Raw genomic sequence first — 14,006 nt, 5'->3', positions numbered from 1 at the left:
CTTTGTAGGGAAACCTCTTGGATTCTGAGCATCCCCTGTTTGATTATTTGCACTGCTCGTTCTGCCTGGCCGTTTGAGGCCGGCTTGAACGGTGCGGTTCTGACATGGTTGATTCCATTGCCTGCCATGAAGTCCTGGACTTCAGTGCTGGTGAAGCACGGGCCATTGTCGCTGACCAAGACATCCGGTAGACCATGGGCGGCGAACATTGCCTGTAGACTTTCTGCCATGGCAGAGGATGTGCTTGAATTTAAAATGGCACACTCAATCCATTTGGAGTAGACGTCTACTAAAACCAAAAACATTTTTCCCATGAAAGGACCTGCGTAGTCCACATGGATGCGTGACCATGGCTTGGTGGGCCAGGACCAGGGGCTAAGGGGGGCTTCCCAGGGTGTGTTGTCCAGCTGAGCACACATTTTGCACCTGCGGTCACAAAGTTCCAGGTCTGCATCTATCCCTGGCTACCAAACATGTGACCTGGCAATTGCCTTCATCATGACAATGCCCGGGTGCTCATTGTGATGTTCTCTGATAAACATCTCTCTGCCCCTCTGGGGCATGACGATTCGGTTACTCCACAGTGTGGAGGTGTTCTTCAGTATCGCGACCAGTGATGAGGATGTCGTCTTGAAAAACCACTGTCCTTGGAATCGACTTGAGGAGGCTTTCCATATTTCGCTGAAAGATCGCGGCGGTCGAACGAATCCCGAATGGACATCTGTTATACTCAAACAACATCTTGCGTGTCGTGATGGTGGTCAGCTTCTGCGACTCACTCGCCAGCTCCTGGGTCATGTAAGCTGAGGTCAGGTCCAATTTTGAAAAAAGCTTGCCACCAGATAGCGTCGTAAAGACGTCCTCCGCTCTCGGTAGCAGGTACTGGTCTTGGAGTGACACCCGATTGATGGTGGCCTTGTAATCGTCACATATCCTGACTGACCCATCCACCTTGAGCACCGGCACGATCGGGCTTGCCCAGTCACTGAATTCGACTGGCGAGATGATGCCTTCCCTCAGCAGGCAGTCCAATTCGCATTCTATCTTTTCCCGCATCACGTATGGCACCGCTCTGGCCTTGTGGTATACTGGCATGGCCTCCATGAAAGTGCTGATGCCGGGTTGAAATAATGAGTCAAATTTGTCCAGGACCTGTGAGCATGATACTCGCTCCACAGAAGAAATTGCATTGACATCGCCCCATTTCCAGTTCATGACAGCAAGTCAACCCCTCCCCAGCAGTGCGGGACCGTCCCCTGGTTCAATCCAGAGAGGCATCCTGTTCTCCGAATCTTTGTGGGCCATGACTACCGTGGCGCTGCCTAGCACCGGAATGATCTCCTTTGTATATGTCCATAGCTGTGCATCAATCGGTAATAATTTTGGCCTCCTGGCCTTGGACACCCACAACCTTTCAAACTGTTTGATACTCATCAGGGACTGGCTGTTGATACTCATCAGGGACTGGCTGGCCCCCGTGTCTAGCTCCATTAATACTGGGATGCTGTTGCGGAGTACTTTCATTATCGGTGGCATCCTGGTATATGAACTGTATATGTGCTCCACATGAACTCGCTGAACTTCAGCTTCCAGCAATTTCCCCCAGTATTCATTTGGCCTCGTAGGGCTTACATTGGGCCCGTCCTCCTCGTACATCAACCTGACTGCAGGCTTCCTGCACATATGCGCCAAGTGACCGCTGATGTTGAAGTTTCTGCAGGTACATTGCTGATACCTGCAAGCTCTGGCTGGGTGTTTGCCTCCACACCTCCAGCATGAGCTGGAGGCCCCGTTATTGGAAACAAAAGGTCCATTACAAGTCGATCGTCTCTGACTGTCTCTGTAACTGTCCTTAAGCACACCATTAACAGGTGTTGATGGCCCCATTACTGGCCGCATTGTCCATTGTGATGGCATGAATTGCCGTTCAGCTAGCCATTTTCTCTGTTGAATTCCTCCTTTGGGTTCGACTACATGCTGGGGCATGTCCGATTGCCCTTGTCTGCCTAGAGAACCGTGTGCCACGTTAACAATGTTGACTCCCTGGTCGTTTGCTGCATTTGAGCCAAGATTTTTGTCATACATCATTCTGGTCTCTTCGTCCCCTGAGATCAATGTCAAGGCTATCAGAGCCGCCGCTTCCAAGGTCAAGTCTTTGGTCTCAATCAGTTTCCTGAAAACCCCTGCGTGCCCGATGCCTTCAATAAAAAAGTCTCACAGCATCTCCGCTCTGCATGCATCTGTGAACTTACATAGGCTCGCCAGTCGGCGGAGATCTGCCACGAAGTCAGGAATGCTTTGCCCTTCTTGCCGCCGGTGCATGTAAAATCGGTGTCTCGCCATGTGCATGCTGCTCGCCGGTTTAAGGTGTTCCCAGATCAACTTACTGAGCTCTTCGAACCTCTTGTCCGCCAGCTTCTCTGGCGCTAGAAGGTCCTTCATCAGGGAATACGTTCTGGATCCACAAACCGTCAGGAGATGATGCCCTGCGTTTGTCGGCAGAATCCTGTCCCAACCATTCCTTAGTGACAAAACTTGGCTGTAGTCTCTCAATAAAGTCATCCCAATCATCACCAACACAGTACCTCTCTTCTGTGTTGCTAGTTGCCATGCTCGCGTGGTTTAAATCCCAGTTTCTCGTCGCCAATATGTCCTTACTATGCAGTATAAGTGCACAGGAGGCCCATACTTGAGAGGTGGTCACTCTGTGCCCAGTTACCTTTATTACCAAGACCTCAAGTGATGAAGGTGGGTGGAGCTTCCCTTTTATACCTGAAAGTCCAGGTTAGGAGTGTTTCCCACAAGTTCACCCCCTTGTGGTCAATGTTCTCAAGGTGTACAACTTAGGTCAGCTTATACATGGGTTACAATGATAGTTGAATATATGACAGGCGGTTTGGTCCTGGCGGGTGTTTTCAAATTTGGGCGATACCATAGAAAAACAAAAGGGGAAATTTTCGCTGGGCGGAAAAACAGCTGTACCGCCGAGAAAATCGTTGAGAACCTGCCAAAAATGGAATGAAAGTAAAGTTTATCCCAAAGAGTTTGAAGGACATTCGCTGGGCAAATAACCCAAATCTCCGCCCGCGATTGTCCTTCTTCCAGGGATGCGTGCGATCTGTCAAAAGACACTGTTGTAATACAGGAAACGCAGCAGCCAAGTTGCGAACAGCAAGCACCCACAAACAACAATGTGATAATGACCAGATGATCTGTTTTGTGATGTTGATTGAGGGATAAATATTGGCCTGTACAGGATAACTACCCTGCTCTTCTTTTCAAAAGTGTGATGGAATCTTTTACCTATATCTGAGAGGGCAGACGGGGCCTCGGTTTAACATCTCATCCGAAAGTTAAAGTGTGTGGTCTGGTAAGATTACCAAGGGGCGTGTGACGCGGGACGCACATTGGTTGTAGGTGTGTGGCAACTGAGTGATGAAATTTGTCAGATGGCTCATCAGGTGCTGTATCAAGTGATTCCTTTATTCTCTCTCTTCTCTGTGGGTGATCTGGAAAGCATCATGCTGTGCAGTTCTCAGAAACTACTGTGAGTTTACTTGTGATTTTATATATGTAAATAAAGCGTTGATACTCTTTATAACAAATCACCGATACACCTACTATCTTAAAGAGATATCGACACAGAGCAGGAAGGGGAAGATTACCTTGGGCGGGTTCCTTCCGATCATGTCTATGCCACTTGAACTTGAAGGAGCAAAGATGAGGGCCGTACCAGGGGAAACGGCCAGGGTGAGAGAGAGTAATGGTTTTAATAGGGACTTGAGCATCAAAATGTGGTGGTGAGGGTGTGGTTGAGCAGATCGGTGGCTGCAGAAATGTCATGGTGAAAGGAGGGCTAAAGGTTGGACAGTTTGGAATTGATAAGTGCAATTGTAAGAGAGTTTGGAGAGTTTTTTCCAGGAGCGGATGCAGAAGGAAGTAGGTTTGGATTGGGGAATGGGGATGTGGTTGGAGAGCAATACAAGAAAATGGTCATGAATGGGCTTATCTGTAATTGACACGGATGTAATAGCAAGGCCACGAGAGATGGCAAGGTCAAGGCGGTGGCCATGATTGAGGAATTCACATGGAGGGAGAGATTAAGGGAGGACAGGAGGGTAGTGAACTCAGAGGCGAGAGAGCATGATGAATTGAGATGGAGGTTTAAATCACCGAGGATGAGAAGTCGCTCGGTGCAGAAGCAGAGGGAGGAAAGCAATGAGGATATATCCGTGATAACATTTTTATCATACTTGGGTGTGCGGTAGAGAACGAGAATTTTAAATGAGGTGAGAGGGGTGGAATAAGTGGAGATGTTCAAAGGAGGAGAAAGTGCCAGAGGAGTCGGGGGACAGACCAAGGTATGATTTGGTGATGAGAGCCACACCCCCACCACGACGGTCTGGGCGGGGCAAGTGGTGGAAGGTATAATCGTGCGGGGCGGCTTCATTTAAAGGAAATGTGTCATCATCCCTGAGCCAAGTTTCCATCACTGCCATGATGTCGAAGTAATCATCCACGATATGGTCATGGATAGCAAGGGCCTTGTTTGCAAGTGAATGGATATTCTGCAAGGAGATCTGGAGAGGATCTATGGTGGCTGATCCACTGCCAGCATACACAGGGTCATAGAAACATAGAAAATAGGTGCAGAAGCAGGCCATTCAGCCCTTCGAGCCTGCACCGCCATTCAATATGATCATGGCTGATCATGCAACTTCAGTACCTCATTCCCACCTTCTCTCCATACCCCTTGATCCCTTTAGCCGTAAGGGCCACATCTAACTCCCTCTTGAATATATCCAACAAACTGGACTCAACAACTTTCTGTGGTAGAGAATTCCACAGGTTCACCACTCTCTGGGTGAAAAAGTTTCTTGGAGGGATGAGTTGGACGGAAGGAGATTGGCAACGTTAGCCCCCCCTGGGCAAGCTGGGCAGCAAGGTCGGTTGAAGAGTAGGAATGCTGCAGGCTTGTCTAAAAGCCTGGGACAGCGACAGGAGAGTAGGAAGGTTGAAGAGTGATGAAGGGTTGGGGTAGGGATTTGGGAGGACAGAATATCCCGGAGAGGAGAGATGAAAGGCGGCATGACGACAGGGGAGACTCAGGGAGGGATAGAGACAGAAAAAGCGGGAGAAGGAAGTGGAAATGGAACTGAAAGGCTCGGCTCGGAAGGGGCAGCCAAAATGCGCATGCAGATGGACACAGAGGGGAAGAAAATCAATTTTCATAGTGAATACTACAAAAGGGATTCTACAATGTTGGAATCAATATAATTAAGATCAATTATATTAAAACAAAATTGATTCATATGTACATTATAAATGAATTTAAAATCAGAACTTCAGTAATTGAAAAGTTAAATCAGTTTCTAGCTGTCTTAATAAATGAATTAATTCACGCGGAGAGGGTGGATGTGTCCTCAAATTGTTTAAACTTCCAAATTCATCTGAACAGATCTCCATTCTTCCCCGTCACTGGTTGTGTTCAGTAACATCGCACCCGTCTGAATATTCAGTTCATTTCCATCCTGTAAGTGAGCATGTTGCAGGAACTGCGCGAATATCATTCCCTGCTGAGCCTCTGATTCAGGTGCAGGGGGTGGATCCATTACATTCTTCTGTCAGATTGGCCTGGTCTTTTTTTCCTTTTGTCGGAATTTGCTTTGCCCTCGATGTGAATTCCCCCCTCGCAGCTTTGTCCATTCTGTCAGTATGTATTGCCGACACCCTGCTCCGTACCTCAGCCTCACAAGCCCGGCTCTGTCTCCATCAGGGGAAGGGTCAAACCTGACGGTCCGCGGGCTTCCCCTCAGAGACGGTCCCGGTCCTGGAGAAATTTTGCCAACCGCCGCCCTGAGGGAGAGCTGAACCGGGAGCTTTCCACAGCCGCCCCTCGCGTTCGCTGCTCCTCCAATCACAGCCCGGCCTTTCCCGCGCTCTCACGGGCCGCTCGCTGCTCCTCCAATCACAGCGTGCTCTCCCACCTCCCGCACGCTGAATCTTCCAATCACAACCCAGCCTTTCAAGCGGCCGCTCGCTGCTCCTCCAATCACAGCCCGGCCTTTCCTGCGGCCGCTCGCGCTGTGGCCGTTGGGTTTGAGCGCGGAGTTTGCGCCGCTCCCCAGGCGCCCTCACCAGCTGTGGGCGCCTCACAACAAACCTGATCGTAAAAGGTGGGGTCGAGAAACAGAGGGGGTTTGAGGGGGAGAGCCCCCCCACCCCCGCTACATTCAGAAAGAATCAAAGCGCAAAGACTCAACAAAGAAAGTTGAAAAAAAAGATGAAAAGCAGATTTGAGTGAAGGATGGGATGAGGAGGTGTTGACAGCGAACTTCCTCTCTGAGACCAAATCTAGGGACCGCTTACACCCAGAGACCAAATCCAGGGACCGCTTGCACCCAGAGACCAAATCCAGGGACCGCTTGCACCCAGAGATCAAATCCAGGGATCGCTTATACCCAGAGACCAAATTCAGGGATCGCTTGCACCCAGAGATCAAATCCAGGGACGGCATGCACCCAGAGACCAAATCCAGGGACTGCTTACACCCAGAGACCAAATCCAGGGGCCATGCTCACCAAGTGACCAAATCCAGGGACCGCTTGCATCCAGAGACCAAATCCAGGGACCATGCTCACCCAGTGACCAAATCCAGGGACCGCTTACACCGAGTGACCAAATCCAGGGACTGCTTGCACCCAGAGACCCAATCCACGGACCGCTTATACCCAGAGACCAAATCCAGGGCCCGCTTATACCCAGAGACCAAACCCAGACTATAAAATGAGAATGAGGGCATTGTGAATGGTCATGGCGGTGAAACTAGCTTTAGTGAAGGCGTATGGGGGCAATGGATGAAGATATCATGCTGAAATCAGCTGCCGACTGGAGGGGCCCAGTGATGTGTTATTGTTAGAAGCTCTTTGTAGGCAGTTCGATGATTGGATGTAACCAGCGCAACACCTGGATCCACCAGTTCTTTATCAAATCCCATGGTCTAGTGCCTCTGCTGTCTTTTTCTGTGAGAAATGAAAGATGTGAAAGAAGGGAGGAAATTGGGATAAAGCCGGAAAGAAGATTCCTTGAATGAACAATTCATGGGTTGTTTTGTGACTCATCTGCATGAGGTAAAAAAATGAAATGAGAAAGGATGGGTTTAGTGTCAATGATATCAATTGTGGTTTATAATCCTAACCCCTAACCACTAATGCCATCCCCAACCACTAACCCCAAGTTTGACCACTAACTCCTAACCCTAAATCATGCAGTGGCAATTAAATCAAATTGAATTAAATCAGCCATGATCTAATTGAATGGCGTGACTGGCTCGAGCGGCTGAATGGCATACTCCAATGGCAATCGCGCAATACAGGGCCATGTTGTGGTGTCAGTACTGATTGGGAATTCACCGTTGATAGGTCACAAAGTGTCGTTGTTCTCATGTTATTATCCAAGACAGGTCTCAGGACAGTCATTTGTTCCAAATGTTGATGCAATGGTTGAGAGCTGCCAGTATTAGATCAAACCCAGCAGAGAAAATGAGATTGACACCCCTGATCTACATACAGCCCATCTTTCCTAGACTAACCCCCAGCACAGTTCCAATCATTTGATAGTCTAACACCATTTGACCAGGATTCGCTACCCATTTACCCAAATATGTTTTCAGTACTTCTACTCATTACCTATCTCATTAATGTTCACAGGCACCATCACCACCAGCTCCTCTTTTGCTTTGTGTATGTACCTAGCTAGACGCACCTCTTTATCTACAACATTAATTGCAGCAATCATCCTGTTAACTTTACAATGGCAACAAAAAGCAGTGTCCACCAATGGCACCATTCAATGTGTATCGAGTGTCCTGGACAACATATACTCCTTAATCAATATCTGCAAACAAAAAAGTTATCTGGCCTTTTATCTCATTGCTGTTTGTGGAACCTTGCTCTGCACAAATTGACCATTGTAAATATTGTAAATGTAGGCACCTTGTTACTGACTCCACGAAGCAGGGGTATGGGACTTAAACTGTGAAGACTGTAATCTTTTATTGCAGCTCCTAGAGTGAGGACACCAAGAAGTGAGCTCCCTTTTATACTGGGTTACCTGCAGTGTGCAGGTAACCCTTAGGTCTCCAGCAGCAACACCTTCTGGTGTACACGTAAGGTGTGTTCTGGGTGAAGATATATTCAGTGTTACAGAACATTAACAATACAAGCATGCATACAAAACAACACACCCCCTAAGTCCTTATTGCCATGACCTGGGGAGGTGATCAGTAGTGGGCTGTGGGAGGTTGTGATGAGGGTTGTGTGGGTGCCAGGTGTGATCCCTATACTTGAGTCTGGCCTCATACATTTCCCCCCCAGTCACACACAGACCATGTGGGTGTCACTGTTGTGGGATCCCTCAGTGGGGTAGCCAGTGCAGCAGTGGGTAGGGTACATACTCTAGTGTGGGTAAGTTTGTGGTGGTGGGCAGGGCCATTGGGCTGTATGGGCTCCTTGTTCTCCATTGGTGGTGATAATCTGGTCATCCCAGGGTTCGCCAGGAAAGCTGGAGGGAACTGGCCTCTCGCTTCTGGTGTTGGTCCTGGTGGCCAGGGGGTGTAGGACCGATCTGGGGCAGGTTGCCAGTGGTGGTGGCTGTACTGCCCATTGATCGCTGTCCCTGCAGTGGGTCTGCTCCCACTGGGTGTGTGTGAGCCCTTTCTGGGGCATCACATTTGTCCCAAAAGTCCAGGCTACATGGTCAGGTAGCTCGCTGGACCTGGGGGTCTCCCATGGGGGATTCCTCTGGTATTTACATTGTCCCTGTAGAACCCGGTGTCCTTTAACAGGCTACTACCTGTATACATGATATATTGGCTCCGATCATACATAGTCGAGTCTACATTGTTAACTCTCTTTACATGCACATTTGTCATTTTTAAATTTCTATCATCATCATTAGGCATTACAAACTTGTTCTTAACCTTACTTACACAAACATTCATTTCATTTTTCTCTTCAGAATTCCACATTACATTATCATCACCAGTGCCACGTGTTAGTCAGAGTAGGAATCGCAGGATAGCTCAGATGAATATGTGGCTTGAGCAGTGATGCAGCAGGGAGGGATTCAAATTCCTGGGGCATTGGAACCGGTTCTGGGGGAGGTGGGACCAGTACAAACCGACGGTCTGCTCCTGGGCAGGACCGGAACCAATGTCCGAGGGGGAATGTTTGCTGTTGAGGAGGAGTTAAACTAATATGGCAGGGGGATGGGAACCAATGCAGGGAGACAGAGGGAAACAAAATGGAGACAGAAGCAAAAGACAGAAAGGAGATGAGTAAAAGTGCAGGGCAGAGAAACCCAAGGCAAAAAATAAAAAGGGCCACTGTACAGCAAAATTCTAAAGGGTCAAAGTGTAATAAAAAGGCAAGCATGAAAGCTCGGTGCCTTACTGCAAGGAGTATTCGGAACCCAGGAGAGGGCTCTGAGCTAGTTAGAGTGGGTGAGAGCTCAGATGAACAGGATCCCAAGAAAGAATGCAAAAGGCAGGAGGCAACAGAGCAGAATAGCACTGGGGTAAGTGTAAACCACAAGGTGATAGGAAGGGACAATATGGATGAATATAAAGGTGCTGCAGGAGGGGTCAAAACTAAAAATCATGGTTTAAAAACTAGTATTAAAACAATCTATCTAAACGCATGCAGCATTCGAAATAAAGTAAATGAGTTGACATCACAAATTATTACAAATGGGTATGATTTGGTGGCTGTTACAGAAACGTGGTTGCAGGGTGGCCAAGACTGGGAATTAAAAATATAGGGGTATCTGACAATTCGGAAAGATAGACAAGAAGGGAAAGGAGGTGGGGTAGCTCTGTTAATAAAGGATGATATCAGGGCAGTTGTGAGAGACGATATTGGCTCTAATGAACAAAATGTTGAATCATTGTGGGTGAAGATTAGAGATAGTAAGAGGAAAAAGTCACTGGTGGGCGTAGTTTATAGGCCCCCAAATAATAACTTCATGGTGGGGTGGGCAATAATCAAGGGAGTAATGGAGGCATGTGAAAAGGAACGGCAGTAAGCATGGGGGATTTTAACCTACGTATCGATTGGTCAAATCAAATCGCACGGGGTAGCCTTGAGGAGGAATTCATAGAATGCTTATGGGATTGTTTCTTAGAACAGTATGTTACAGAATCTACAAGGGAACAAGCTACCTTAGATCTGATCCTGTGTAATGAGACAGGAATAAGAAACGATCTCCGAGTAAAAGATCCTCTCGGAATGAGTGATCACAGTATGGTTGAATTTGTAACACAGATTGAGGGTGAGGAAGTAGTGTCTCAAACAAGCGTACTATGCTTAAACAAAGGGGACTACAGTGGGATGAGGGCAGAGTTGGCTCAAGTAGACTGGGAACACAGACTAAACGGTGGCACAATTGAGAAACAGTGGAGGATTTTTAAGGAGCTCTTTCATAGTGCTCAACAAAAATATATTCCAGTGAAAAAGAAGGGCGGTAAGTGAAGGGATAACCAGCCGTGGATAACCAAAGAAATAAAGGAGAGTATCAAATTAAAAAACAATACGTATAAGGTGGCCAAGGTTGGTGGGAAACTAGAAGATTGGGAAAATTTTAAATGACAGCAAAGAATGACTAAGAAAGCAATAAAGAAAGGAAAGATAGATTACGAAGGTAAACTTGCGCAAAACATAAAAACAGATAGTAAAAGCTTTTACCGATATATAAAACGGAAAAGAGTGACTAAAGTAAATGTTAGTCCCTTACAAGATGAGAAGGGGGATTTAATAATGGGAAATGTGGAAATGTGGAAACCGTAAACAATTATTTTGCTTCGGTCTTCACAGTGGAAGACACATAAACCATGCCAAAAATTGCTGGTCATGGGAATGTGGGAAGGGAGGACCTTGAGACAATCACTACCACTAGGGGGGTAGTGCTGGACAGGCTAATGGGACTCAAGGTAGACAAGTCCCCTGGTCCTGATGAAATGCATCCCAGGGTTTTAAAAGAGATGGCGGAAGTTATAGCAGATGCATTCTTTATAATCTACCAAAATTCTCTGGACTCTGGGGAGGTACCAGCGGATTGGAAAGCAGCTAATTTAACGCCTCTGTTTAAAAAAGGGGGCAGACAAAAGGCAGGTAACTATAGGCCAGTTAGTTTAACATCTGTAGTCGGGAAAATGCTTGAAGCTATCATTAAGGAAGAAATAGCGGGACATCTAGATAGGAATAGTGCAATCAAGCAGACGCAACATGGATTCATGAAGGGGAAATCATGTTTAACTAATTTACTGGAATTCTTTGAGGATATAACGAGCAGGGTGGATAGAGGTGTACCGATGGATGTGATGTATTTAGATTTCCAAAAGGCATTTGATAAGGTGCCACACAAAAGATTACTGCAGAAGATAAAGGTATGCGGAGTCACAGGAAATGTATTAGCATGGATAGAGAATTGGCTGGCTAACAGGAAGCAGAGAGTCGGGATAAATGGGTCCTTTTCGGGTTGGAAATCGGTGGTTAGTGGTGTGCCACAGGGATCGGTGCTGGGACCACAACTGTTTACAATATACATACATGACTTGGAAGAGGAGACAGAGTGTAGTGTAACAAAATTTGCAGATGACACAAAGATTTTAAATCTTTCTAGAAGATCACCCCTCATCCTTCTGAACTCCAACGAGTAAAGACCCAGTTTACTCAATCTATCATCATAAGGTAACCCCCTCATCTCCGGAATCAGCGGAGTGAATCGTCTCTGTACCCCCTCCAAAGCTAGTATATCTTTCCTTAAGTAAGGTGACCAAAACTGCACGCAGTACTCCAGGTGCGGCCTCACCAATACCCTGTACAGTTGCAGCAGGACCTCCCTGCTTTTGTACTCCATCCCTCTCGCAATGAAGGCCAACATTCCATTCGTCTTCCTGATTACCTGCTGCATCTGCAAACTAACTTTTTGGGATTCATGCACCAATGCTGCTCCTGGGCACGGCCAAGGGTGCCATCAGCCAGTCCAGGCAGCGGGCAGTCGAGGGGGTTGTTCAACCTGACTGCCTGCCTCTCTTCCGCTCTTACATCCGGTCCAGGGTGTCCTTGGAGATGGAGTACGCTCGCGGCCTTCCGTGAGAGGTAGGCATCGGAGGGACTGGAGTGCATCATCACGCCCGGCAACCAAATTTTAATTTGATTTTACGTTTTAAAGTTTAATTTGTTTTAATTGCCGGTGCTTTTAGTGTCCCCCTCTCCTTTTATAGGGGGCACTGGAAAAAATGTGATTTTAGCGCCCCCAAAAAAAAACAAAAAAAAGAAAAAAAAAAGGACCTTGTAAATGTCTGCTGTGTCATCCAGGGCGGGTGACACGGTTTAATGTTTTTTGTTTTGCAGATAAACTCCAAAAAGAGTTTCATGCACCAATGCTGCTACTGGGCACGGCCAAGGGTGCCATCAGCCGGTCCAGGCAGCGGGCAGTCGAGGGGGTCGTTCAACCTGACTGCCTGCCTCTCTTCCGCTCTTACATCCAGTCCAGGGTGTCCTTGGAGATGGAGCACGCGGTGTCCACCGGTACGCTCGCGGCCTTCCGTGAGAGGTGGGCACCGGAGGGACTGGAGTGCATCATCACGCCCGGCAACCAAATTTTAATTTGATTTTACGTTTTAAAGTTTAATTTGTTTTTATTGCCGGTGCTTTTAGTGTCCCCCTTCCCTTTTATAGGGGGCACTGGGGAAAAAATTGGATTTTAGTGCCCAAAAAAAAACCAAAAAAAAAAGAAAAACACAAAAAAAAACCAAAAAAGAAAAAAAAAAGGGCCTTGTAAATGTTTGGTGTGTCATCCAGGTCGGGTGGCACCAATTAATTTTATGTTTTACAGATAAACTCCAAAAGAGTTTCATGCACCAATGGTGGAGCAGTGGAGGTGTGTCCTGCTCAGTTGGCTGAGTGAGCAGTGAGGAGAGCAGCTCCTGTTGCAGCTCCTGGCTGGGCCTGTGAATCAGCCCAGGAAGAGAAGGAAGGAAGGGGCTTCACCACCAACTTTCACCCAGAGGGAGAGGAGGAAAGCAGAAAACTTTTAACAACTTTACCATTTCTACAAAGAGTTGGAGAGAGGGGGAAAGACCAACAACAACATCCAGTGTGGAAGGAGGGAGACTCTACCATTCTACAGGTGGGTGTGGGTGCATTTCCCTAAAAGACTTTGCTGTATCGGTGGGGGGAGGAAAGAAGACCACTGAGGGCTGGAACATCGCAGGGGGTGTGTGTGTGTGGAAGTGTGTGTGGGGGCCTTGCTTACAACTAGGCCCCACACACAATTGAAACACCCCTCCCCCATTGCCTAGCCTGGGATAGCTGGAGCTACCAGGCTGAAGATTTCTTTAATCACCTATTGAACATCGTTGGGAGTGTGTGCCTGGGTGGCTCTAGCTGCCCCAGGTGAAGACATCTTCTCCCCCCACCCGAAGACCAACCCAAAGACTGTGTTTTGTTTTTGCCATCTGGGGAGTGCACCCCAAGAAAAACACCCACCCATCGCTGTGAAGGGAGACCTGCCCTCGCAGCCTCCCTCTTTCCCGCACCCCCTCGCTCTGGCTCTCTCTCTCTGTCTCTCCCCTCTCTCTCTGAGAGCCCTTTCCTCCTAATTTTAATATAAAAAACAAAAAAATAACTGAGCAGAGGGAGCAAGGCCCCTCCCCAATTGCCAACAAGGGGAGAGGTGTGCCTCGTTAAGAGCTCCTCTGCTCAGTCTTTATTATACGAGGCCAATTAAGACCATTAAGGCCTGTGACTTTGGGGTGGGTGTAGCCCTTAAAGGGACCCCGTGATGGCGACCCCATCCACGCCGGTGGCAGGGCCAGCAAAGACATATGCGCAGGTGGCAACCGCTTCCACGGCACCTCCTGCGCCACCCGCTGCCCTGCCACCTTTCAGACTTATTACAAAGAAACACGGGGTCAAGAGCTACACTCACCCCACAATGAGCAT

General features: G+C 47.8%; 1 long non-coding RNA gene across 1 annotated transcript in view; it reads left to right on the top strand.

Annotated features, from left to right (window-relative positions):
- Window positions 1-6,498: 6,498 nt before the first annotated feature.
- LOC139276377 (uncharacterized) overlaps window positions 6,499-14,006 on the top strand; it is a 177,637-nt gene continuing 170,129 nt past the window's right edge. The window contains exon 1 of the long non-coding RNA XR_011595922.1: window positions 6,499-7,130. This is a non-coding gene — a long non-coding RNA (uncharacterized lncRNA). The remainder of the gene's footprint in view (window positions 7,131-14,006) is intronic.

This window comes from Pristiophorus japonicus, chromosome 11 (genome assembly GCF_044704955.1).
Source record: "Pristiophorus japonicus isolate sPriJap1 chromosome 11, sPriJap1.hap1, whole genome shotgun sequence".
NCBI lineage: Eukaryota > Metazoa > Chordata > Chondrichthyes > Pristiophoridae > Pristiophorus > Pristiophorus japonicus.
This window is presented reverse-complemented; position numbering and strand designations above follow the sequence as displayed.